Genomic DNA, 25,711 nt, shown 5'->3' on the forward strand with positions numbered 1-25,711 from the left:
GTTAAATTATTGGATGAAGGTTCCGCCTTTTATGAAAAAAAGGTTATTTTTTCGTTACCCAAAGATGTTTCGGCACCTCTATGCCATCATCATGGGTATCGTTTATTGAAAACTGTAAAAAGTGTATATACTTTAGGCTGTAACTGATATAACAAAGTGAGGTCTAAAGAAGATTTTTGTTCATTTTTCTTCTTATTGTGATTTTACATTATATGGTTTTGCAGGACCATCTGCATGGTGTCCTGCACTGATACCTTGTCGTCTGCAAACCAAGCAATGCAAATGTGAATTTCATTGGCAAGTTAACACATCCCTTGTTTTTTAAGAAACGTTATTTTGGAATGGCAAAATTCTTTGCGTATATATTCGTTATTACTCACGTTTTGTTGTGACTGATCCTTCTTCTTTCGCATTCTGAGAGCACTGCACACACATATTAATGTACTTTGCGTAATTTCGGTTTTACAAATGCCTTTTCACTTCACACACCGCAGTGAGCACTATGTTGTAGTGTTTCCCAATTCCATCGGCGTTCATTAGTTCCCGAGAGAGTTTAGCGCCGAATTTGAATTTTGTTTCTATACAGTGTGGTCCATTGATCGTGACCGGGCCAAATATCTCACGAAGTAAGCGTCAAACGACAAACTACAAAGAACGAAACTTTTCTAACTCGAAGGGGGAAACCAGATGGCGCTATGGTTGGCCCGCTGCCATAGGTCAAACGGATACCAACAGTGTTTTTTAAAGATAGGAACCCCCATTTTTTATTACATATTCGTGTAGTACGTAAGGAAATATGAATGTTTTCAGTAGGACCACTTTTTTCGCTTTGTAATAGATGACGTTGTAATAGTCACAAACATATGGCTCACAATTTTAGACAAACAGTTGGTAACAGGTACGTTTTTTAAATTAAAATACAGAACATAGGTACATTTGAACATTTTATTTCGGTTGTTACAATGTGATACATGTACCTTTGTGAACTTATCATTTCTGAGAGCGCGTGCCGTTACATCGTCATTACCTACAAAAACCACATTAATGCAATAAATGCTCAAAATGATGTCCGTCAACCTCAGTGCATTTGGCAATACGTATAACGACATTCCTCTCAACAGCCAGTAGTTCGCCTTCCGTAATTCTCGCACATGCATTGACAATTCGCTGATGCATGCTGGCAGGCGTTGTCTTTCAACTTTCCCCACAGAAAGAAATCCGGAGACGTCAGATCCGGTGAACGACCAATCCACCTGTCATGAAATATACTATTCAATACCGCTTCAACCGCACGCGAGCTATGTGCCGGACATCCATCATGTTGGAAGTACATCGCCATTCTGTCATGCAGTGAAACATCCTGTAGTAACATCGGTGGAATATTACGTAGGAAATCAGCATACATTGCACCATTTAGATGGCCATCGATAAAATGGGGGCTAATTATGCTTCCTCCCATAATGCCGCACCATACATTAACCCACCAAGATCGCTGATGTTCCACTTGTCGCAGCCATCGTGGATTTTCCGTTGCCCAACAGTGCATATTATACCGGTTTACGTTACCGCTGTTGGTGAATGACGCTTTGTCGCTAAATAGAACGCGTGCCATCGTCCCGTAATTTCTCTTGCGCCCAGTGGCAGAACTGTACATGACGTTCAATGTCGTTGCCACGCAATTGCTGGTGCATAGAAATATGGTACGGTTGCAATCGATTTTGATGTAGCATTCTCAACACCGACTTTTTTTAGATTCCCGATTCTCGCGCAATTTGTCTGCTACTGATGTGCGGATTAGCCGTGACAGCAGCTAAAACACCTACTTGGGCATCATCATTTGTTGCAGGTCGTGGTTGACGTTTCACATGTGGCTGAACACTTCCTGTTTCCTTAAATAACGTAACTATCCTGCGAACGGTACGGACACTTGGATGATGTCGTCCAGTATACCGAGCAGCACACATAGCACACGCCCGTTGGGAATTTTGGTCACAATAGCCATACATCAACACGATATCAACCTTTAACGCAATGCATTTTAACACGCGTAATGTATCACGAAGCAAATACCGTCCGCACTGGCGGATTGTTACGTGATACCACGTACTTATACGTTTGTGAATACTACAGCGCCATCTATCACTAAGCGAGAAAAGTGGTCCAACTAAAACATTCGTATTTCTTTACGTACTACACGATATGTAATAAAAAATGGAGGTTCCTATTTTTAAAAAAACGCAGTTAATATTGTGGTGTCACCGCCAGACACCACACTTGCTAGGTGGTAGCTTTTAAATCGGCCGTGGTCCGCTAGTATACGTCGGACCCGTGTGTCGCTACTATCAGTGATTGCAGACCGAGCGCCGCCTCACGGCAGGTCTAGAGACAGATCCTAGCACTCGTCCCAGTTGTACAGCCGACTTTGCAAGGAACGGTTCACTGACAACTACGCTCTCATTTGCCGAGACGATAGTTATCATAGCCTTCAGCTACATTTGCTACGACCTAGCAAGGCGCCGTATTCAATTGATATTGAGATTCTATTAATGTATCATCAAGAGCGATGTTCTACAAATGTGGATTAAAGAAAAGTATTCTAGAAGCTACGTACTTTTCTTTATAGCATTCATTACGTATCCTGTTTCAGACCTCACGCCAGCCTGCGTGAGTTAAGCGCGTGCCTTTCGGCTTCCTCTCATTGTGTCTAGGCTGTCTTGTCTAGACACAACAAATATCCTTTTGATCTATGAGAGCGCCATCTAGCGGGTCAACCATAGCGCCATCTGGTTTCCCCCTTCAAGCTAGACGAGTTTCGTTCGTTGTAGTTTATTCGTTTGATGCTTATTTCGTGAGATATTCGGCCCGGTCACTATCACTGGACCATCATGTATATGGCTTTGAAAATGGCGTCTGTAGCGTTCCAAGCAGAGACGTGTCATTGTATTTTTTTCAGCGGAAAACAAGAGCACTCAGATATTCACAGACGCTTGCAGAGTGAACCGCTGGGTGAGGCGTATGTCGTCATCGCAAAAAAGTCCAGCGCAAACAAGTCCATCCGCCGTGCGCCCGCCGGCTGGACACAGCTGTGACTCCAGCAGTGCTGGAACGTGCGGCAGTGTGTCGCGTCCAGGGAGCGGTGCAGACACTCAGTGCACTGGAGACTGGAGAAGGTCCGTCCAGTCAGCTAACGTGGAGATGGCTAACGGGAAGTTTGAAAGAGTTATAGAACTCTGACGGGTAATAATCGAGCAAAGGTAAGACTTGAATAACTGCAGTCTTTAATTGCTTATCTGAGTCACTTTGGATAATGACTTGAATGAAATTACACTAGTCCTGATTGCAAAGTCCCATGGAGGGAGGTACACGGCTACGTATGAGCGCGAGGAGAGTCAGGACAAATACAAAAAGTCCAGCTCCCAGGCCAGACCTAAACAGGTCCCTCTTGGACTGCTGAACTGTCCCACGAGCTACGCCACCTCCGCCGTTGTACTGTGCGGGCAGACCACAGTGCTGGCGCTTCTGGGCACTGTCCTGTGCGGCCTCCAGTGCGACCACATCATGGCCACAACCAATGCACTGCGGCCCTCGCGGCTCAACGTATCAGCTCACGTGATACCTCGTGAGTGTACGTAACATTTATGGCCTTTGCAAAAACAGACATAATGTCTTATGGGATAACAGCAATCAGTGATTTTATAATGTTGCTTAAAATCCGTCTTGATTGCAAAAAAATTTTTTATTATTCATGGCGGAAACCACGGAAGCAGACCGTAGAGGAAAACAAGTTCACACCAGCACCATAGATATATAAATCGCCCTATGTTTTTAGATCGTATAAAAATGATAATTTTACTGTTTTTTAATCCTGAAAAGTACAGATTTTAACTTTGACATCTACATATTTTAGCCAAATATTTTTAATATAAAAAGATCTACTGAATACGGTATGTACAAATGGAATGTAACAAATGTGCCAGACGCCACCTGTCGATAATAGTGCTATAATTAATATAAATGACGTGCACTCTGCCAACCAATTTTATGTGACGTAGCATGTGAAAGTTGCTGGATTTGGACGGGTTACTCCTGTAACTGAAATATCAGGTACGTTCTGGTACATTTGATGTTGATTAGATAGGATGAAAAACATTTGCTTCCGTGAAATGGTAAATTAGTATAATTATTTTTACAGATCTGAAGATGGTTCTGAATGAACCGAAACCGGTCATATGAATAATAAAAAAAATTTTTGCAATCAAGACGGATTTTAAGCAACATTTATGGCCAATGCCCAAACCAACGCCCTTCCTGTGGCGTCTCCCTTGAACTCTCAGAACTTTCAAGGTAAGTTATTCGTTCTGGCTCCTGTTCGGTAGCCTTCCAGGTGTTGCATTTTTTTTAAATATGCGACAATTCTCATTCGAGGTGATCGTCTAATCACGATCAAACACCCCGCTGCCGGCTGGAGTGGCCGAACGGTTCTAGGCGCTACAGTCTGGAAACGCGCGACCGCTACGGTCGCAGGTTCGAATCCTGCCTCGGGCATGGATGTGTGTGATGTCCTTAGGTTAGTTAGTTTTAAGTAGTTCTAAGTTCTAGGGGACTGATGACCACAGCAGTTAAGTCCCATAGTGCTCAGATCCAAACACCTCGCTGATCAACTGGATGTCTCTGTTGGTAGTGCTGACAGATTCGTCCACAGTGGCGACTCATAGGTGTATACTCTGAATTAGCATGTGCTCTATATGGTTCAAATGGCTCTGAGCACTATGGGACTTAACATCTGTGGTCATCAGTCCCCTAGCTTAGAACTACTTAAACCTAACTAACCTAAGGACATCACACACATCCATGCCAGAGGCAGGATCCGAACGTGCGACCATAGCAGCAGCGCGTTTCCAGACTGAAGTGCCTAGAACCGCTCGGTCACAGAGGCCGGTCATGTGCTGTATAATAGTTATGCTCATCAACATATTTGTACAGCTTCAACTGCTGTCAATAATGACAATAATAACAATAATATCAGTAATAATAATAATATTAATAATAAAGTTAATAATGTCCATAATTTGAAAAAAGGATGAATTGTTTGTGTGGAATTCTGTTGTTTTGTACATAATTGAGCAGTGGCTGGCTCGCGTCATGCCTTGTTTTTTATCATTGGTTGCAGTCCAGCAGAGGTTGTCAGGACCAGATCTTTAGCTTACGGCAAATAATGGAGAAGTGTTATGAGTGGAACAGGGAATTGTATCTATGCTTTATAGAACTAGAAAAGGCATACGACCGGGTTCCTAGGAGGAAGTTATTGTCTGTTCTACAAGATTATGGAATAGGAGGCAAACTTTTGCAAGCAATTAAAGGTCTTTACATGGATAGTCAGGCAGCAGTTAGAATTGATGGTAAATTGAGTTCATGGTTCAGAGTAGTTTCAGGGGTAAGACAAGGCTGCAACCTGTCTCCACTGTTGTTCATATTATTTATGTATCGTATGTTGAAAACAATAGACTGGCTGGGTGAGATTAAGATATGTGAACACAAAATAAGCAGTCTTGCATATGCGGATGACTTAGTTGTGATGGCAGATTCGATTGAAAATTTGCAAAGTAATATTTCAGAGCTAGATCAGAAATGTAAGGACTATGGTATGAAGATTAGCATCTCCAAAACGAAAGTAATATCAGTGGGAAAGAAATATAAACGGATTGATTGCCAAATAGGAGGAACAAACTTAGAACAGGTGGACGGTTTCAAGTACTTAGGATGCATATTCTCACAGGATGGCAACATAGTGAAAGAACTGGAAGCGAGGTGTAGCAAAGCTAATGCAGTGAGCGCTCAGCTACGATTTACTCTCTTCTGCAAGAAGGAAGTCAGTACCAAGACTAAGTTATCTGTGCACCGTTCAATCTTTCGACCAACTTTGTTGTATGGGAGCGAAAGCTGGGTGGATTCAGGTTGCCTTATCAACAAGGTTGAGGTTACGGATATGAAAGTAGCTAGGATGATTGCAGGTACTAGTAGATGGGAACAATGGCAGGAGGGTGTCCTCAATGAGGAAATCAAAGAAAAACTGGGAATGGACTCTATAGAAGTAGCAGTCAGGGCGAACAGGCTTAGATGGTGGGGTCATGTTACACGCATGGGAGAAGCAAGGTTACCCAAGAGACTCATGGATTCAGCAGTAGAGGATAGGAGGAGTCGGGGCAGACCGAGGAGAACGTACCTGGATTCGGTTAAGAATGATTTTGAAGTAATATGTTTAACATCAGAAGAGGCACCAATGTTAGCACTGAATAGGGGATCATGGAGGAACTGTATAAGGGGGGCTATGCTCCAGACTGAACGCTGAAAAGCATAATCAGTCTTAAATGATGATGATGATGATGATGATGATGCAGTCCAGTGGTGCCTTATTTCTTCTTCAGTTACCGCCATAACGTTGCTGTCTTCACTCCGTGAATGCCAGCAGCAGAGTGTATCGATACTAGTACTGCCATACTGTCTTTGGTGTGGGGGATGTATTTTCCGGCTGCGCGGTGTGTGGCATTCGGTCAGTTGGGGCAGAGCAGCGAGGAAGTCTCCGTGGCGCGTGGTCAGGCCGGAGCCTCTGGCGGCGTGCACGCGCGGTTGGAGTTGTGAGGCGCTTCTTGCGAGGGTTGCAAAAATCGTCGCCCACCGATCCTGGACACGAAGGTTGAGTGCTCACTTATCCTACTATCAAGCCTCAACTACTATCACATCTCTTCGTTTGATCCCGGTTGTCGCTTTCTGGGAGATTCCCGCGAGCAACAACGTGTGTGCTTTGAAGTTGGCTAGAATTGCAGCCGTCTTCCTGTCTGGTACTTAACTTAATTTAATTCATTCCTTCATTAATGAAGTATACCAGCAGTCTCTTCTGACTTGTGGCCGTTGACGTTCCGGTTACCTGCCCTGGTAGTTGATGCAGTTTTTGACAGTGTATTTTCTTCGTCGTGTTGATGCTGTCCAGCACGGCGTGTAGTTCGACAGCTCAGGTGTTGTTGGTAGTTCTGGGCATTTATTCTGAGTTGGCTGGATTGGGCACCAGTATCCAGAACGTTGTGCTATTGACATCTTGTTCGTTTTGCTGGTCTGGTGGAGCAGAATTGATCTTGTTGGTTGGTTCGTCGACTGGCTTTCGGTTGGGTTGCCTTCCAATTAAGAGGCTGTCGGTCTGGCTGCCTGTCTCACCCAAACGTGCGCTAGTGTTACTTTCCCAGGCCGACCCTTGGAACTTTCTGAGCGCCGCTCCTTGTGTTTCACATAGTGATATCCTTTATAGTCTTAAGTACTCTGTATGGCCTACAGCCGAGCTTATTAAAATTGCAAGGCTTTTCTTCTTAGGCCTTAAGCCGTAAAAAAAATTGTTTCTTGTTTGATATGTGGCCTTCAGCCGAGTTTCAGCATTACAAAATTAAAACTGAAAATTCGTTGTGCCTAGGCTTTAAGCCATAAATTGGTTTCAGTTTGGTATGTGGGCTTCAGCCGTGTTTTCAGCCTTTTCAACTCTAAAGTTGAATAATTTTGTCTAGGCCTTAAGCCGTAAGAAATATTTTCTAGTTTTTATGTGGCCTTCAGCCGAGTTTTCCAGCTTAAATTGAAAATTGGAAATTTCTTTGTCTGGCCTTTAAGCCATGAGATTGCTTGGGTTTCGTATGTGGCCGAGAGTTATGTGAAGCATTTTAGGATAAGGCCTTTAGCATATTTTAGTTGAAATTTAGAAGCTCTTCCCATTAGGCCTTTAGCCATAAAATTGTTTTCAGCATGGTGTGTGGCCTTCAGCCGAGTTTTAACTCTCTTAAATTAATTGCTGTTAAGTCATAAGATTCTTATTCCTTAGTATGAGGCCTTCAGCCGAATTTCACACGAAATATTTCAAGATAAGGCTTTCAGCCTTTTCAAATTGAAACTCTTCTTCCTAGGCCTTAAGCCATTAAATTCCTTTGTTGATATGCGGCCTTTAGCCTAGTTTTCAGCCTATTTAAAATTTGAAAATCTTTGTCTCAGCGTTAAGCTGTAACACATTTCTTGATTAATGTGAGGCCTTCGGCCGAGTTCTACGTAAACAATTTAAGCTAAGGCTTCCCACCTATTTACATTGAAGATAAAAAAAAAATTCTAAAGAAGTGATACCTCCAGAAGAATTCCTGTATCTCAGTTCCTTGCTTACGCCTTGTGCCTTGCATTTTCGATGTGGCCATCAGCTGATCTAAATTTAATCAAAGGAGGTCTTTCGTTAAAACTTTGAGAGTTTTGAGTCTTGCTTGTGTGATTGTGTGTTTTAAGAAATAAAGTTTATATGTTGAGTGCAACTGACAGTAACTTATTTTGGCCCCTTTCCACAAATATAACCGCATCCGCTCTGTCCTGCTAGCCCAGTGATTTCACTGAACAACAACAAAGACTAATCACAAGTCGACACACACACAAAGCCGATAGTCGGTCAGCGACCAAATACATGTCGTCTCATCAGACGACCGACCGAACGGCCAAGCGAGGCCATCGCCACTCAGGTTAAGGTACGTTGTCCAAGACGCGACGGACACTAGCAACTCCGACGGGTCGCTACGTGACGTCAGAAGTTGCCTGCTGGCGCGTGTGCAGTTCGAGTTTGGGATGCGACGCGCGACTGTTGCGGCAGCTGCCGCAGCACTGCACCAGTGAGCAGTGTTGCGACGGGAGTCGCACGACACAAAGACGTACGGCTGCCAGAAAGATGTCGAGCCACTCAAGGAAAACTGAAATGAGCCACTCACAGGATGTGATGTTCTGTCAGCTGGTCTCGCAACATCCTTGCCTTTACGATTTGAAGAACCCTAAATATAGAGACACTATGTTCAGAGACAGAATTTGGGAAGAAATTGGTGCACAGTTGAAACTGGCAGGTGAGTGAAATATATAATATTTTCCCATTAATGCAGATTTTTCAGGCCTGTTATGAAAATCAGTATAATCCATGCAGATATAGAATTAGAATGATGAAAATGAACTTGAAGGTCAATTTTCGCATTACTCTTTTTTGTGACGACAAAAATTGAAAACGGCAAGTACATTATAAAATGAACAATCTAAAGTACAACGAGAAAGTTACATTTTACAATACCTTCACTTTGAAAGTAAACGGTAGATTGGTGTCTTGATGATACCTTCGAGTTGTGAAAAACCACCACCAGATTGTTGTACAGCTTTCTGTAATCAATAGATGTTCGTTTTTGAGGAAGGCGTTTCTCAACAGATTGCGCAAACAGTATGCTGCAATAAGTAATTTGTCACATTCACTTCAATTCATTGGTAGAAGATGGTGCTCAAAAAACTTGTGCCAAAAGTGCACTATTGTTTTACAAGGCCCTTCTGGTCTGACACAGTTCACAATTGAAATTCGTCTTTTGTAAATCCTGGAGTCATGTTTGGAGTGCAGCTTGGCAAGATTAAATGTTCATGTCATCCATAACGATGTATGCTGTCAGAATATAAGAATATGGAAGTTCATTTGGATGGGAATAAAGAGTCAGTCGGCTATGAAAGTTGCCTTAGCTTGTTCCAAAAGTTTCTGCATGGGAGAAACTGACAAGTATAATTTGGGGAAATTTTGTGAACAAGCACAGACATTATTTCTCCCACATTTCTGCCAGTGTATACTGTAGACGCTCAGAATGAAAATTCTAGAGATGTTTAAGGTGTAACCCTATCTGTTGTCAAGAACTTGAAACAATGCAATGACGCTAGCGTGCGCTTATTGTTAATAAACTTATCTTTCAATGGAATTTTAGGTAAATGTGCAAAAACAGATGGAAGAATATTCGGGACTCGGATCAGAGAAATAAACGAGAAAGAAAGCTTGGAACAGGTTCAGATGCCTCAGCAAAACCAAAAAAATGGGTTCTGCTTGATCAATTGGCTTTAAGAAACCTACATTTCGTGGCATTTTAAATGAAATTGTGAAGAGCATATGGAGAAATATTAGTAACTCATACCGGAGAAATATATGACATAAAATGGTTTCATTAGGTCCAAATGTGTCAGCGAAACAAAACAAATGCATTCTCTATCGTGTGATGACCACACGATTCTCGTTGCGCGTCGACAGAACTGCCGGCTAGTCGCGACGCTCCCGGAGATATATGAGCCCAAATCTCGGAAATGGAGATCGATATCATTCTGATCTGAACTTTAAAAATAATTTCGATATGTTAGCTTCTTTTCATCGGCAACGATGTATGACCTAACGTGAACCATACGTAAAGTAACCAGCGACCACATTTTTCACTGTACACAATTCAAATGTTATGAAGTAGGTTACTTGTAAATTAAGTATCGGAATAACTGTAACGAATATCGGAAAAATAGACACCTCATTATCAAGCTGTGATGTGAAACTGTAAGATACGCAAACATCAATTTTTTGTGCCTTTTACTTTCCTCACAATTGATAGAGAAGTAATATACAGGGAAAAAAACACGCAAAACCGGAAGAGATACTTTTCAATTTTTTAAAGTAAAAGGAGAATCTGTATCGAAAAACTAACTCTGGGAGCCGATGTAACTTTGTTGCATTAACATACAGTATTTTTTACAGCAAGAAAATCAGAATTCTTATTTCTCTTATGTATTTGCATCCGCCGCCGTCGACCGGAGCTTGGGAAACGGCGACGACTCCTGTCGTGTTGCGGCCTTGTCGCCGTCTGCCAGGGTGGGAAAAGAGGAGGGGGAAGCGTCGCAGTCGCAGCCAACTGTCACGTCTTGCACAATGTAACTTTATGTGTGTCGGCAACAGTCGGGCGAATCATGGCTATCCGGGACTCACTGATGCTGCGCCCCGACTCAACTCGATGTCCGTTCGGAACTCGGAGACACGGCAACCCGGGCACACTGGCTCGGAGCCACCATGCAGAGGGAACACTGGCCCATTGGCCACCCGACATCTCTGCACAAGGGAGGAACTGACCCATGTCTGGCAAGATGACCAGCTGACGAGGCCCAGAAACGGTCAAAAGACCAAATACACGTCGCCCGATGAGACGACCGACCGAACGACCAACCAGCTGTCGTTCCCGCTCGAGTCTCCTTCCGTCGGACAGTACATGTGCGTGGCCAGCGGCCGGCAAGTACTGGCTGTCCGCGCCTCACTGGCGCTCCCTCCCCGACTGCTTCGTCCCCTCGACTGAACTCCGTGCCCGACTGAACTTCAGTGCTGCTGCATCCCGACTCCTGCTTCGTCCCCGATTGGCGCTCCGTGCCCGACTTCACTGCTGCTGCGCCCCGACTGAAATCACAATTGCCACACACAGCACACCCGGAAAATATATCCGCCACACCAAACATAGTACAGCAGTACTAGTATAGACACACTCTGCAGCTGGCACTCACGGAGAGAAGACACCAACGTTATGGCAGTAACCGAAGAAGAAATACGGGCACCATTGGACTGCAACCAATGATAAAAAACAAGGCATGACGCGAGCCAGCCATGGCTCAATAATTGAATACAGTTTATGCAAGAACGAAATAATTTTTAAACTTTCGTTACTATCCGTTTCGCACTTTTGTGTAAGTGGGAATTTACGTCCTGTTGATGAATCCATACTTAACCCTTTCTGCGTCTGCGATTCCAAATAGCATCATTAAATATTCCTGGTTTTTTCTTGAGCTTCCCAATGCTTCAATGATACCGTCTGGCATCGCTTCACGTAGTTCCAAGTTTGGCCAACAGATGACAGTGGCGTTTCCTTTCATGACTCGCCATTTGTTTGAAGTGCAGAACAGAGAAGTGTCGTGAGTTGTGCTACTGCATTTGTGAGTGAACAATAACTGTTGTGTTTAGTTTTATTCTGTGTATACTGAAATTCTTGGTTGTGGAACCAACTTTATGTAGTTCCTCAAGGGCAAGGGAAAGAAATACGGTAAGTTTACAATACAGTTATGTATGCATTTTTTTGAGTAATTATTATGTAATTTCTAATGATGCCATTTGGAATCATTATTTTATTTATTAACCAATAGCTTCAAAAGAACTTTTGCAATGGATATGGCATATGTGCAACATATACAGTAAATATTCATCGCAAAAAAAATTTCCTCAATTTTTTTCTAAATGTGACGCACATAGGATAAAAAAAGTTTCTTTTTTTTTTTACATCTATCAGTTTTAGGCTGAAATTCGTCCATGGAGCATGGAACAGAGCTTGTTCCGGAGAAATATTGCATACGTAAAACGAAAGACACACATTCTGGAACACGGAGAACACATTTAAACAGTTCATCGATCGCCTCACAGAAACACAGCCGTCAGTAGATTCAGGGAACAGACCAAATTGCTGTGTTGTGTTGTGCTGTGCTGTACTGGACTGTCCAGGCACGGCCGCTTAACCAAAGGTGTTAACATGTAAAGATCCTGCTCGGCATCTGTCTACTGCTATCATATTCGTTTCAACCAAAGCTAATGACTTAGGTGCGAGAGTCTGAACCGAAAAATATGTATAGATACTAGCTCAATTTAACAGTAGAATGCAAGAATTAGTTACAATTATTACGCTGTGAATACATAAATGAAATATTCAGTTGAACGGACTACAGATATGGCAATCAAGCGGAAAAGACACCATATAGTTATTCAGTCAATTAACAGAAACTTCGTAAAAACAAAAGTAGAACACAACCACTATGTACAACACAAGAGGAACGAAAACCAGAGCTTACAAAAAGTCGTATCGTCGTTACACAACTAAAACAGTAAGTAACTGCCATAATACAGAACTTTCAGGATTGTTTGATATAAAAAAGGGAACTACAAGTATCCTGTCGTCATTACGTATGTAAATAATTTGAATCACACAATTTCATGGGTTCAGTCGTCTCTTTAAAAACAAAAATAGTGTAGACACTCTTATGTACAATATACCTGAAACAGTAATCATCCTGACTATTGAATAAAAATGGGTGTAAAAATCATATTGTCATTACATCTGTAAAAATATAAACGCACCTGAAATACAGTTGTTATATTCGCTACTGAATAGAAGCTCAATGGCCAAGAACAAAGTGGGCCTTTCTGTTGTCAACAGTAAGCATCGTATCTGAATATAAAAACCCAGTTTCCAAACAAAATACACGCTACATACCGTCGATTTTTCTACATCTACATCTGCATGGATACTCTGCAAATCACATTTAAGTGTCTTGCAGTGCTTTTTAATCTTTTCGGAAAAATATAAAAGGTCTCTAATTCATGTATTACTTAACGAAGTAACTTCCGGGCTGAAAATCTGGCACTCTTACATTGTACCCTCACATTATTATACACTTCTTTGTTAAATGTTCGCTGGTAGTCATGCTTATTTGCAGTACAGATAAACTTGACCCACCATGAGATCAACAGATGTCAGAAGCATGAATAAATGCTACAGTCTCACAAGCGACGATGATGTGCTTTATGGTTCTCACCGCCTCTAATGGATTACTGTATGATAAATTTCAAAACTTAATGTACTACGGCACCAGTCCCCTAAATTCATCCTTTGCCGATCATCTCTTAATTACTGGACACGTGCCTAAAGCCATTGGCGACAACAATATTCCGCATGCCGAAAATAAGGGGCGAAGGTTAGATGTTTTAGAGGAATTGGAGATTTTCAAACATCTACCTCGTCATGATGGCCTCATTCTCAACGAACAGCTGCAGCTGCGAAATAAAAACTTTTTCGACTGTATTAAGCCGTTGCTCGATCTTTGATACAGATTTACTCATGCAGTTTGCCGAAATATTATTTTCCTGTTACGTCTTTGCTGTTTTCTTGTTCAAAAATGGTTCAAATGGCTCTGAGTGCTATGGGACTTAACATCTCTGGTCATCAGTCCCCTAGAACTTAGAACTATTTAAACCTAACTAACCTAAGGACATCACACACATCCATGCCCGAGGCAGGATTCGAACCTGCGACCGTAGCGGTCGCGCGGTTCCCGACTGAAGCGCCTAGAACCGCACGGCCACACCGGCCGGCTGTTTTCTTGTATGTCATAACTGACCTTTTTTTACGTTACAAAATGTATCTCTGTTTAAAGCAGATAAATATGTAACTTCATCTTATTATTATTAGTGCTTACGTTGTACCTGAATTTGCTTCATTACAGTTTCACGTGTCTAATTTTGAATGTATAGTAGCCTAGTTCTTTCTGCAGCTACTAGATGGCGCTCGTAGCAACACCATGTTTACTTGCCCACACTTTCTAACGTTGGCACCTCAGTTTTGTTGCAACCCGTGTTCACTCAGGTACGAGCAGCCCTTAGCAGCTCGCCATCTTATCTTATTTACAACTTTTCATGACGTCGCCTTTCAGGCTTAGATTTTTTAGAATGTGACTTGTAAGTACTGCATCTCTTTCCAGTCAGTACACACTTTAGTTTATTAATGTCTTATATACCTATTACGTTTTAGAACAGTTACCCCCTTCACTTTTCCTCTCCTTCCTCCCCCATTTTTCCTGTCATCTGACCAGTTTTCCCCCCACCTGCTCTCGGGTGTGGTATGTCATATTTGGGCCATTTTTTTAGTGCAGTGTTTTCGTGAGTGTTCAGTGTTGTGCGTCTTTCCACAGTGTTGCGAACAGAAATCATGCTGTCGCTGGGTGTGCATTTTATCTCTCTTGCGAACAGAAACCAGACTGTCGCCGTGTTTTTTAATTGTCTGTCTCTTATTTTTTCTGCTTCCTGTGTATTTTATTAGCATCATCCACCCTGTGTTTTTATGTTTTAAGCTCCAGTATTTTTCTGCCATTTTACCTTTAAGTCACCGATTTTATCGCCAACTGTTATTATTTTTATTATCTTCCTCTTTTTAAAACAACTTCTGTAGGCTGAAGAGCGGCGTAATAAGATGCTGCCAGCCCGCCCCCTTTAGGGGGAATCGAAACTCAATAAAGGAAAAAAAAATAGAACAGTTAGTTTAATTCCGAAGACGAAGCTCATAGTAGCGTCGAAACCTGGTCAATTTTGACTTAATATTTGTAACCGAGGACTTATTTGTTCTAATATAATAATATGGAGTATTGCGATCCTGCTTTCAGAAAAAAAGTGTTGCATTACTTATTTAACGCCCATCGTATTATGATCGTTGCTTCTCAGTAGACTTCCCACCTCTCTCTCTCTCTCTCTCTCTCTCTCTCTCTCTCTCCTCCCTCGCTACATTTTAATCATTCATTTTTCTTCTCGAATGCCTGATAAACCGATTGTGATAAATATGTTAAGCTTACAATTGACATGTAATAAGAAGTGAGTCAGTCACCGTTTTGTGCGCCCAGTGTCTCGGCTCCTCTTGCAGTTACTGCTGCGCCGGCCACACTCCTTGCGTTCCACCGTACAGAGCCAGCGGCACATCTGCTTCGCCTTGCGCTCGCCAGGTGTCATCCCAGTCAGAACGTTTGCGACCACTGAAACACATCGCGCGACCGCCGAAAAATATGAACACACTTATAAAATGGCACATAGAGCTAACGGAAAGTTTGAGCACTCTAGTGAGAGTCAAGAGAGTCAAGAAAACCACAAACTTTAGTCCTCGACGCACTCACTCACACACACACACACACACACACACACACACAGACTCCCAAACGTGTACGCACACACACAAACCTTGCCTACACTTCCTTTGTAAAAATTGCAACATCCAGAAATAGCAAGCGCACTACACATCCTAAGCAAGTAATCGACCCTATGAACATGTGTAAGATACAAACACGTTCGCAGACACACAATAGCATTTATATCTTTGGCCAGGACAAGGTATAAAAGAGCTGGGCTTTGACGGAGCTGTCATCTGTACTCCAGTGATTAGTGTGGAAAGGTTTCTGACGTGATTATGCCCACACGAAGGGAATTAGCAGACTTTGAACGCGGAATGCTACTTGGAGCTAGACGCATCGTCCCTGAAATTTAAGAAACATTCAGCACTGCAGTTCCAAACACGTAATTGGGAGGTTTCTGCTGATTGCACAGGTGAATGCCAGAAAAGGAAAGCCCTTCGAAACATTTCCAATCGAGACTCTCCCCCCCACCCACTTCCTAACTTACTGTCGGCTCGTCAGCCACGTGGCTGGAAATGCTTGGGACTGGGACTCGAACAGTTCACTCTGCTCTTTGATGCAGAGAATTAAACGTGTAAAAGACTCACCTGACCGTCTGGTTTGGACCTGGGAGCAGATTGCAAGGTCTAGGCCAGAGATTCAGGCAATTCTACGCTGGTATCAGATGCGAATTTGTCGGTCTACGCTATTAGGCAAAGGATTTTAGGGTTCCCCTTAATAGATCATGCGTGCACTGCACGCAGAAAGTGACTAGTGGGGTAGTGGATTACGTGTGGCGTGCACATGGAGGTTTCTTAGGTTACAGAAGTCCCCCTTCCCCTTTTCGGATTAGAGCCGAATTGCCTACCTAATTCGAAAATACATCCGCAACAATGTCCTCAGAGAATTTTTGTCATTGCAGATCCGATGTAGAGCGGATTGTTATTATACTACTAAACTGCAGTTGCATCCAGGGAAAGGTGCCAGAATTAGTATAGTGTATTGAAAATTATAATGCACACTTACACTGCGTTGAATAGAGTCATCGGACACCCCCAAATACCATGTCGGACCTCCTTTTGCCCGAAATAGTGCAGCAACTAGACATGAAAAGAATATCTTCGAACGTCCAGGTGGCATGTTGACAGCTCCCCCTAGACGTTCCCATCTGTGAAGACATGTCAGAGATACACATAAAGTGCACTCTACCGAAGCCTTCTGTACACCGTCATCCTTGCTACAACACGTCCAGTGGATGCTGCGAGATCAGATGCCAATTGCCCTACAGTACCAAGGCGGTACCGTCGTGTCCGTACAGCCAAATAACGATTTTGTCTTTCAGATGTTACACGTGGTCGGCTGCGTCCAAGGTCTTCAGGATAGTTTAGTTATAAACTGTCGCCACATCCTAAAAATAACAGGACGACTCACATTAAGCCATAGGGTGGTGGGGTTTCGGGTTCCGCTAAATATGTCAGGTGTCCACTACACACAGGAGGCGGGCTGAGTGGCGTGGACTGGGCGTTTTTTAGGTTAGACAGACTTGGGAAAGATAAAAAAGGGCTCCAGTCTCAAAGGGTACAGGGCAAAGAAATGATGAGAATCAACCAAGCAGCAGTCGGTATTGTAGTTGTAAATTGTCGTAGCTGTGTTGGGAAAGTACCAGAGCTTCAAGCACTGATAGAAAGCACTGAAGCTGGAATCTATATGGGAACAGAAAGCTGGCTAAAGCCGGAGATAAATTCTGCCGAAATTTTTACAGAGGTGCAGACCGTGTTCTGAAAGTATAGCCGGCCGCGGTGGTCGTGCGGTTCTAGGCGCTCCAGTCCGGAGCCGCGCTGCTGCTACGGTCGCAGGTTCGAATCCTGCCTCGGGCATGGATGTGTGTGATGTCCTTAGGTTAGTTAGGTTTAATTAGTTCTAAGTTCTAGGGGACTGATGACCACAGCAGTTGAGTCCCATAGTGCTCAGAGCCATTTGAACCATTTTTGAAAGTATAGATTACATAAAGTAGGTGGTGTTGTGTTTGTGTCTGTTGGTAGTAGTTTATCTTGTAGTGAAGTTGAGATAGATAGTTCCTTCAAATTACTATGGGTAGAAGTTATATTCAACATCCGTACCAAAATAATAATTGGCTCCTTCTATCGAGGCCGGCCGCGGTGGCCGTGCGGTTCTAGGCGCTCCAGTCCGGAGCCGCGCTGTTGCTACGGTCGCAGGTTCGAATCCTGCCTCGGGCATGGGTGTATGTGATGTCTTTAGGTTAGTTAGGTTTACGTAGTTCTAAGTTCTAGGGGACTGATGACCACAGCAGTTGAGTCCCATAGTGCTCAGAGCCATTTGAACCATTTTGAACCTTCTATCGACCCCCGACTCAGATGATATAATAGCTGAACGCTTCAAAGAAAACTTGAATCTCATTACAAATTAGAAACCCACTCATACAGCTATAATTGGTGGATACTTCAATATACCCACGATTTGTTAGCGAAAATACATGTTCAAAGTCGGTGGTAGGCAGAAAACATCTTCCGAAATTGTACTAAAGGCTTTCTCTGAAAATAACTTTGAACACTTAGCTCATGAACCCACACGAATTTTAAATGGTTGTGAAAATACACTTGAACTCTTAGCCACAAATAATTCTGATCTAATAGAGAGCGTCATGACGGATACAGGGATTAGTGAACACAAGGTCATTGTAGCGATGCTCAAAACCATGTCTACAAAAACCACTAAAAATAAACGCAAAATATCTCTGTTGAAAACAGCACATAAAAGTTCGCTTGATGCCTTCCTAAGAGAGAGTCTCCATTCCTTCCAAGCTAATTATGTAAGTGTAGACCAGATATGGCTCTAAGTCAAAGATACAGTATTGACATAAATAGGTAGATTCATACCGCATAAGTTAATAAGAGACGGGACTGTTCCACCATGGTACACAAAACACGTCGGAACATTGTTGCAGAAGCAACGAAAAAGACATGCCAAATTTAGAAGAACGCAAAATCCCCAAGACTGGCTAAGTTTCACGGAAGCTCGAAATATAGTGCGGACCTCAATGCGAGATGCTTTTAATAGTTTCCACAATGAAATATAGTAGAAAACCCAAAGAGATTCTGGTCGTATGTAAAGTACACCAGTGTCAAAAAACAGTCAATACCGTCACTGCGCAATAGCGATGGAAATTTTAGCGATGATGGTGCCACTAAAGCGGAGTTACTAAATACAGTTTTCCGTAATTCCTTCACGCAAGAAGACGAACTAAATACTCCAGGATTCGAAACCATAACAGTTGTTAGCATGAGTGACATAAAAGTAGATACCTTATGTGTTACGAAACAACTCAAATCACTTAAGAAAGGCAAGTCTTCCGGTCCAGATGGGTATACCAATCAGGTTCCTTTCAGAGTATGCAGACACAATAGTGCCTTTCTTAGCAATCATATACAACCGCTCACTTAACGAAATGTATGTTCCTAAAGACTGGAAAGTAGTACAGGTCACACCAATATTCAAGAAAGGAAATAGGAGTAACCCATTGAATTACAGACCCATATCACTGACTTCATTTTGCAGTAGGATTTTGGAGCATATAGTGTACTCGAACATTATGAATCACCTTGAAGAAAATGACTTATTGATACATAACCAACACGGATTCAGAAAATATCGCTCTTGTGCAACACAGATAGCTCTTTATTCCCATGAAGTAATGAGTGCTGTCGACAACGAATCTCAGATCGATTCCATACTCCTAGATTTCCAGAAGGCTTTTGATACCGTTCCTCACAAGCGGCTATTAATCAAATTGCGTGTATATGGAGTATCGTCTCAGTTGTCTGACTGGATTCGTGATTTCCTCTCGGAGACGTCACAGTTCATAGTGACAGACGGTAAATCATCGAGTAGAACAGAAGTGATATCTGGCGTTCTGCAATGTAGTGTCATAGGCCCTCTGCTGTTCCTGATTTACATAAATGGTCTAGGTGATAATCTGAACAGCCCCCTTAGATTGTTTGCAGATGACGCTGTAATTTACCATCTAGAAAAATCATCAGACGACCAATTCCAATTACAAACTGATCTAGAGAGAATTTCCATACGGTGCAAAAAGTGGCAATTAGCACTAAACAAAGAAAAGTGCGAGGTCATCCACACGGGTACTAAAAGAAATCCGATAAATTTTGGGTATACGATAAATCGCACAAATGTATGGGCTGTCAATTAGACTAAATACCTAGGAATTACAATTACGACAACTTAAATTGGAAAGACAACATAGATAATATTCTGGGGAATGCGAAACAAAGACTGCGCTTTGTTGACAGAGCACTTAGAAGATGCGGCAAACCCACAAAAGAGACAGCCTACATTGCACTTGTCCGTCCTCTGCTGGAATAATGCCGCGCGTTATGGGACCCTTACCAGGTAGGATTGACGGAGGACATTGAAAAAGTGCAAAGATGGGCAGCTCGTTTCGTGTTATCGCGCAATAGGGGTGGCAGTCGCTGAAACACAGGCGGTTTTCTTTGCGGCGAAATCTATTTACGAAATATCCATCACCATCTTTTTCTTCCGAATGCGAAAATATTTTGTTGACACCCATCTACATTGGGAGAAATGATCATTATAATAAAATAAGAGAAATTAGAGCTCGAACGGAAAAATTTAGGTGTTCCTTTTTCCCACGCGCCATTCGGGAGTGGAATGGTAGAGAAGAAGTATGAAAATGGTTCGATGAACCCTCTGTCAGGCACTTAAGTGTGAATTGCAGAGTAACCATGTAGATGTAGATGTAGATCGGGCTTCATCAGTTTGCGACTGTCCTGCTTCCCTGCATTCTATGGCTCTACACCGTAGAAAGTCTGGTAGGGATCTTCTCTGCGCCATACTGCACCGTCTGTGAGTGTACACAGCGATTGTGGATGTGGGACTTCTCGGCAAACACTATCCCATTTGATTGCTACCCTGACGTCATCACTGGCTTGGTTGTATGTAGACCAGAGTGCCATCTTTCGTTCAGGACACGATCGTATGGACACATGTTGACAGTTTGTATGATTATATCGCGAATTAGACACAGCAGGAGGAAATAGTGGTCTGCTGCTTTAATTTTGGACACCAGTGTATGTTGTTCGAAGCTTAAAGTGACGACACGTGTTTCCCTCACCCTTTCCGCGTAATCCTTTGTGAAACTCTCGCTAGGCAGTGACGCTTAGTTACCGTAACAGAGAGCAATTACGCATGAAAACATAATAGGAAGTCACAATCTCTGTCTTCCCCTACAATTTTTACACTCTACAGCTCCCTCTACTACGATGGAGGTTACTCCCTGATGTCTTGATATAATACTATAATCCTGTCCCTTCATACCATATCGCAAAAACTTTGATTTGCTTCTCTTTCAGTTTCCCCTGGTTAATGAATTACTTCCTTATATTGCTGTACTCTAGACGTATAAGGGACAGCAAAATGAAAACAAGACAGTTCGAAAACAGAAACTAAACTCTTCATTATTTGGAAAGTAATTGACATAACTGTTTAAATATTTATCCCACTGTGAGACGAGGTGGTCGCCTTCTGCATCCGCCTTCCGTTCCCCATATGACTCCACTGTGACCTCATCCCCTTCCCCCACCTCCTCCTTTCCCTACAACATTTGCACACCCTTTACACTCTCCACATGCTTCATCCCTCCCCCCCTCGCCACCTGGATTCCTCCTTCCACTCCACCCCCCTCCCATTGCCGCACCACTATCGCTGTATTCCTTTCCCTCTCTACCTCCACACCCTCCATCTCCTCCATAAGGGCAATTTCCAGCACCTCTCACTCACGTATGATGAACCTTGCCAGGATCTCGACCCTTCCTACCAACTGTAGCCTGGCCTTGTCCCCCCCCCTCCCTAGGACCCTCTTTCTTCTCCCCTCCTCCTTTTGGAGCTGTTTCTCGTCCTTCCCCTCCCCTGAGTCTCTGCATCCCCTCCTCAGCCATTTCCCTCTCCCATTCTTCCCTCCCAGGCCCCCTTCAGCGCCCCCCCCATCCCGTCTCCCCTTCTCTCCCTTCCCCCTCTAACACCCCCTCCCCACCTTTCTTCCCTTCTCCCTTGTATCCATACTGCTAGGAGATCCAGTTTGTTCTTTGTCATCAGTGTGCTATGTCATTGTTGTGTCTGGTGCTGTTCTACAATGACATCAAGTGCTGCGACTTTAATCATGTGCTGGACTTGTACATGGTATTGCTGTCTGTGGTTGTTTTGTGATATTCCACCCGTCGCCACTTTCATGCTCCAGCTGTACTTTACCTTGTGTTTCTTAATCGTCACAGCGGTTATTTTAGATTTTTATCTCCATTTTCACAGTCATCCCCTTTGTATTTTATATTCCATTACGTAACCCCCTTTTTTAAACCTATGTCTCACCATATTCCCTCTTTATGTTGTTTTAAATATTCTGTACTTACTGTCTCTCGGCTGAAGAGCGGCGCCTATGCTGCTGCCAGCCAACTCAGATGGGGAGTTGAAATGCAATAAAGAGAAGAAAAAGAGGAGAACATTGCTTTCATGGAAAAATATGTGAGGTATGGAGGATTTGTAAAGGATTCGCAGTGAAAGTTTTCCAATACACTCGAAAAGATCTTGCCAACAAGTGGGTTGACATTTTGTTGGCAGGTTGTTTTGACTATGCTAGACATGTTTCGCTAGGAAACCCTTACACATCCTGCATACCTCAATATTCGATTTCCATATTTTTAGAGTTATCAAGAAGGAAATTAGAGGCCATAGATTTGCTTCAAACGAAAAAGAGCGCTCTTGGGGACTACCGTGATTCGGTAGACAAGTGCAAACTTTTTCCATGAAGGCACTGAACACCAAAGTATACTTAATTTTTTTCAATCTTTCACCTTTTCATTTGACTGTCCCTTATATACTGCACTGATATTGTTATTAAAATAGTATGCATATGGCATATTAAATGTGGGGATGACAGCAAGATAAATTTCGCGATGGAGGAGGGGGGAAAGAAACAATAAAAAAGTATGAACGCTCTTTCTCCTCCCCAGAACCAAACACTTGATCTACATTTGCTGGTTTTAAGGTAAATAGTAGTAGATTAAGACAGGAATAATTTTTTTAGCAAAGTTAGCTAAGGAAACGAATTGTAAATTGATTGCTTCTGATAATCCTAATTAAAAACAAAAAACAGACAACTGCAAGTAGGATTCGTGCTCTGAGGGTTCTGTGCAAACTTAATTGTATGTATATAGATAATAATAATAATTTCGTGTGGACCAGTATGCAAGTTTTCCTGTTGGAGACGACATCGGCGACCTGCGAGTCCTTAATCTACGCCAGTTGGCCACGTGGTGAAAGTTGACAGAGTAACGTGGAATCCGAACCACGTGTCGTTGCTGGCGACGCCTCACATTGTTGAGAGTTGAAGGCTAGGTTAAAACGAAGACTGAAAAATTCGTGGTTCGACCGAGATTCGATCTAGCAACATCTCAGTTTCCAGGCACGCCCTTTACCGCCTTTTCTTTTGTTGAAAGCTAGAGTGTAAAAAAGTGACCCAGGTAGCGTTCGATCCAACAACCCTTCGTTTCCTAGCCAGACATTTTACCGCTTTTCTATGCTAGTTTAAAAAGCAGAGAGAAAAATATTGACACAGTCCGTATTCGATCCTACAACTTATTGGCTTCTGACCAGACGTTTTTCCGTCCTTTTCATTATTATTATATTATTATTATTCGAGCCAAAGCTGCCTTGTTTATTATGCAGAGTCAAATTATAAAATAAAAAACATTACACCCAGACCTGTAAGTGAACTATCCAACTCGAGCCCTCCAACGCAAAACTCTCCTCACTACACTTCATTTATTTATTTTCATTTTATTTTATTGTTTAATGCTGAACATCTGTAGTGTTATGTATCCACTACCCATCAGACAGCACTGTAAGTCAAGTCATCTCTCACATGAGTGTTCGTATACAGCTTTGCTACAGAGCATGGCATTACAAGCCTCTAGCATTCGCACCTGGCCTTAGCTTATGCCCTGCCGGTGAAACGTAGGGTGAGCATGTTGTCAAGAGAGTCCTTAAAGCGGCTGGCTGCTCCAGTAGGCGGAATGCATGTACTGGTGAAACGCAAAGTGAGGGTTCCCCATCACCAGAGACCACGGAATGTACAAAATTTCGAGGCACCCAGATTACTGTATTGTTTTTCGTTTTCCGGAAAAATAAAGTTACAAGCCCCCGAAAGATATCAGTGGTGTAGACGGGGTCAACAGACCTGGCATGGAAAGCCAAGTGTTACGGAGCCAGTTCCAGTTTGCCAAATGCAGGTAAGTCGATGCTGGATGCTGTCTATAAGCGCACGTTTGTTACATCTACATCTAAATCTACATACATATCCCGCAATCCATCATACGGTGCGTGGCGGAGGATACCTCGTACCACAACTAGCATCTTCTCTCCCTGTTCCACTCCCAAACAGAACGAGAGAAAAATCACTGCCTATATGCCTCTGTACGAGCCCTAATGTCTCTTATCTTTGTGGTCTTTCCGCGAAATATAAGTTGGCGGCAGTAAAATTGTACTGCAGTCAGCCTCAAATGCTGGTTCTCTAAATTTCTTCAGTAGCGATTAACGAAAAGAACGCCTCCTTTCAGCCAGAGACTCCCACCCGAGTTCCTGAAGCATTTCCGTAACACTCGCGTGATGATCAAACCTACCAATATCAAATCTAGCAGCCCGCCTCTGAATTGCTTCTATGTCCTCCCTCAATCCGACCTGAAAGGGATCCCAAACGCTCGAGCAGTACTCAAGAATAGGTCGTATTAGTGTTTTATAAGCGGTCTCCTTTACAGATGAACCACATCTTCCCAAAATTCTACCAATGAACCGAAGACGACTATCCGCCTTCCCCACAACTGTCATTACATGCTTGTCCCACTTCATATCTCTCTGCAATGTTGCGAAAAATGGCTCTGAGCACTATGGGACTTAACATCTGAGATCATCAGTACCCTAGAACTTAGAACTACTTAAAGCTAACTAACCTAAGGACATCACACACATCTATGCCCGAGGCAGGATTCGAACCTGCGACCGTAGCAGTCACGCGGATCCGGACTGAAGTGCCTATAACCACACGGCCACCGCGGCCGGCGCAATGTTACGCCCAAATATTTAATCAACGCGACTGTGTCAAGCGATACACTACTAATGGACTATTCAAACATTACGGGATTCTTTTTCCTATTCATCTGCGTTAATTTACGTTTATTTATATTTAGATTTAGCTGTCATTCTTTACACCAATCACAAATCCTGTCCAAGTCATCTTGTATCCTCCTACAGTCACTCAACGACGACACCTTCCCGTGCACCACAGCATCATCAGCAAACAGTCGCACAATGCTATCCACCCTATCCAAAGATCATTTATGTATATAGAAAACAACAGCGGACCTACCACACTTCCTGGGGCACTCTAGATGATACCCTCACCTCCGATGAATACTCACCATCGAGGACAACGTACTGGGTTCTATTACTTAAGAAGTCTTCGAGCCACTCACATATTTCGAAACCAATCCCATATGTTCGTACCTTAGTTAGGAGTCTGCAGTGGGAAGTCTAGGAATGTGGCATCTGTCTGGTACCCTTCATCCATTGTTCGCAAGATATCATGTGAAAAAAGGGGGACTTGCGTTTCGCAGGAGCGATGCTTTCTAAAGCTGTGCTGATGCATGGACAGCAACTTCTCTGTCTCAAGGAAGCCGACCGTGGTGGCCAAGCGGTTAAAGGCGCTACAGTCTGGAACCGCGCGGCCGCTACGGTCGCAGGTTCGAATCCTGCCTCGGGCATGGATGTGTGTGATGTCCTTAGGTTAGTTAGGTTTAAGTAGTTCTAAGTTCTAGGGGACTGATGACCTTAGAAGTTATGTCCCATAGTGCTCAGAGCCATTTGAACCATTTTTGTCTCAAGGAAATTCATTATATTCGAACTGAGAATATGTTCGAGAATCCTGCAACAAACCGATGTTAAGAATACTGGTCTGTAATTTTGAGGATCCGTCCTTCTACCCTTCTTATATACAGCCGTCACTTGCGCTTTTTTCCAGTCGCTCGGGACTTTA

The 25,711-nt window shown here is 43.0% G+C and overlaps 1 long non-coding RNA gene across 1 annotated transcript in view; it reads right to left on the reverse strand.

The window, feature by feature from the left end:
• The window catches only part of LOC126101172 (uncharacterized), a 79,227-nt gene that overhangs the window by 9,478 nt on the left and 44,038 nt on the right, over window positions 1–25,711 (reverse strand). Inside the window, exon 3 of the long non-coding RNA XR_007522285.1 lies at window positions 15,297–15,441. This is a non-coding gene — a long non-coding RNA (uncharacterized LOC126101172). The remainder of the gene's footprint in view (window positions 1–15,296; window positions 15,442–25,711) is intronic.

The sequence above is a fragment of the Schistocerca cancellata genome, chromosome 9 (assembly GCF_023864275.1).
Source record: "Schistocerca cancellata isolate TAMUIC-IGC-003103 chromosome 9, iqSchCanc2.1, whole genome shotgun sequence".
NCBI lineage: Eukaryota > Metazoa > Arthropoda > Insecta > Orthoptera > Acrididae > Schistocerca > Schistocerca cancellata.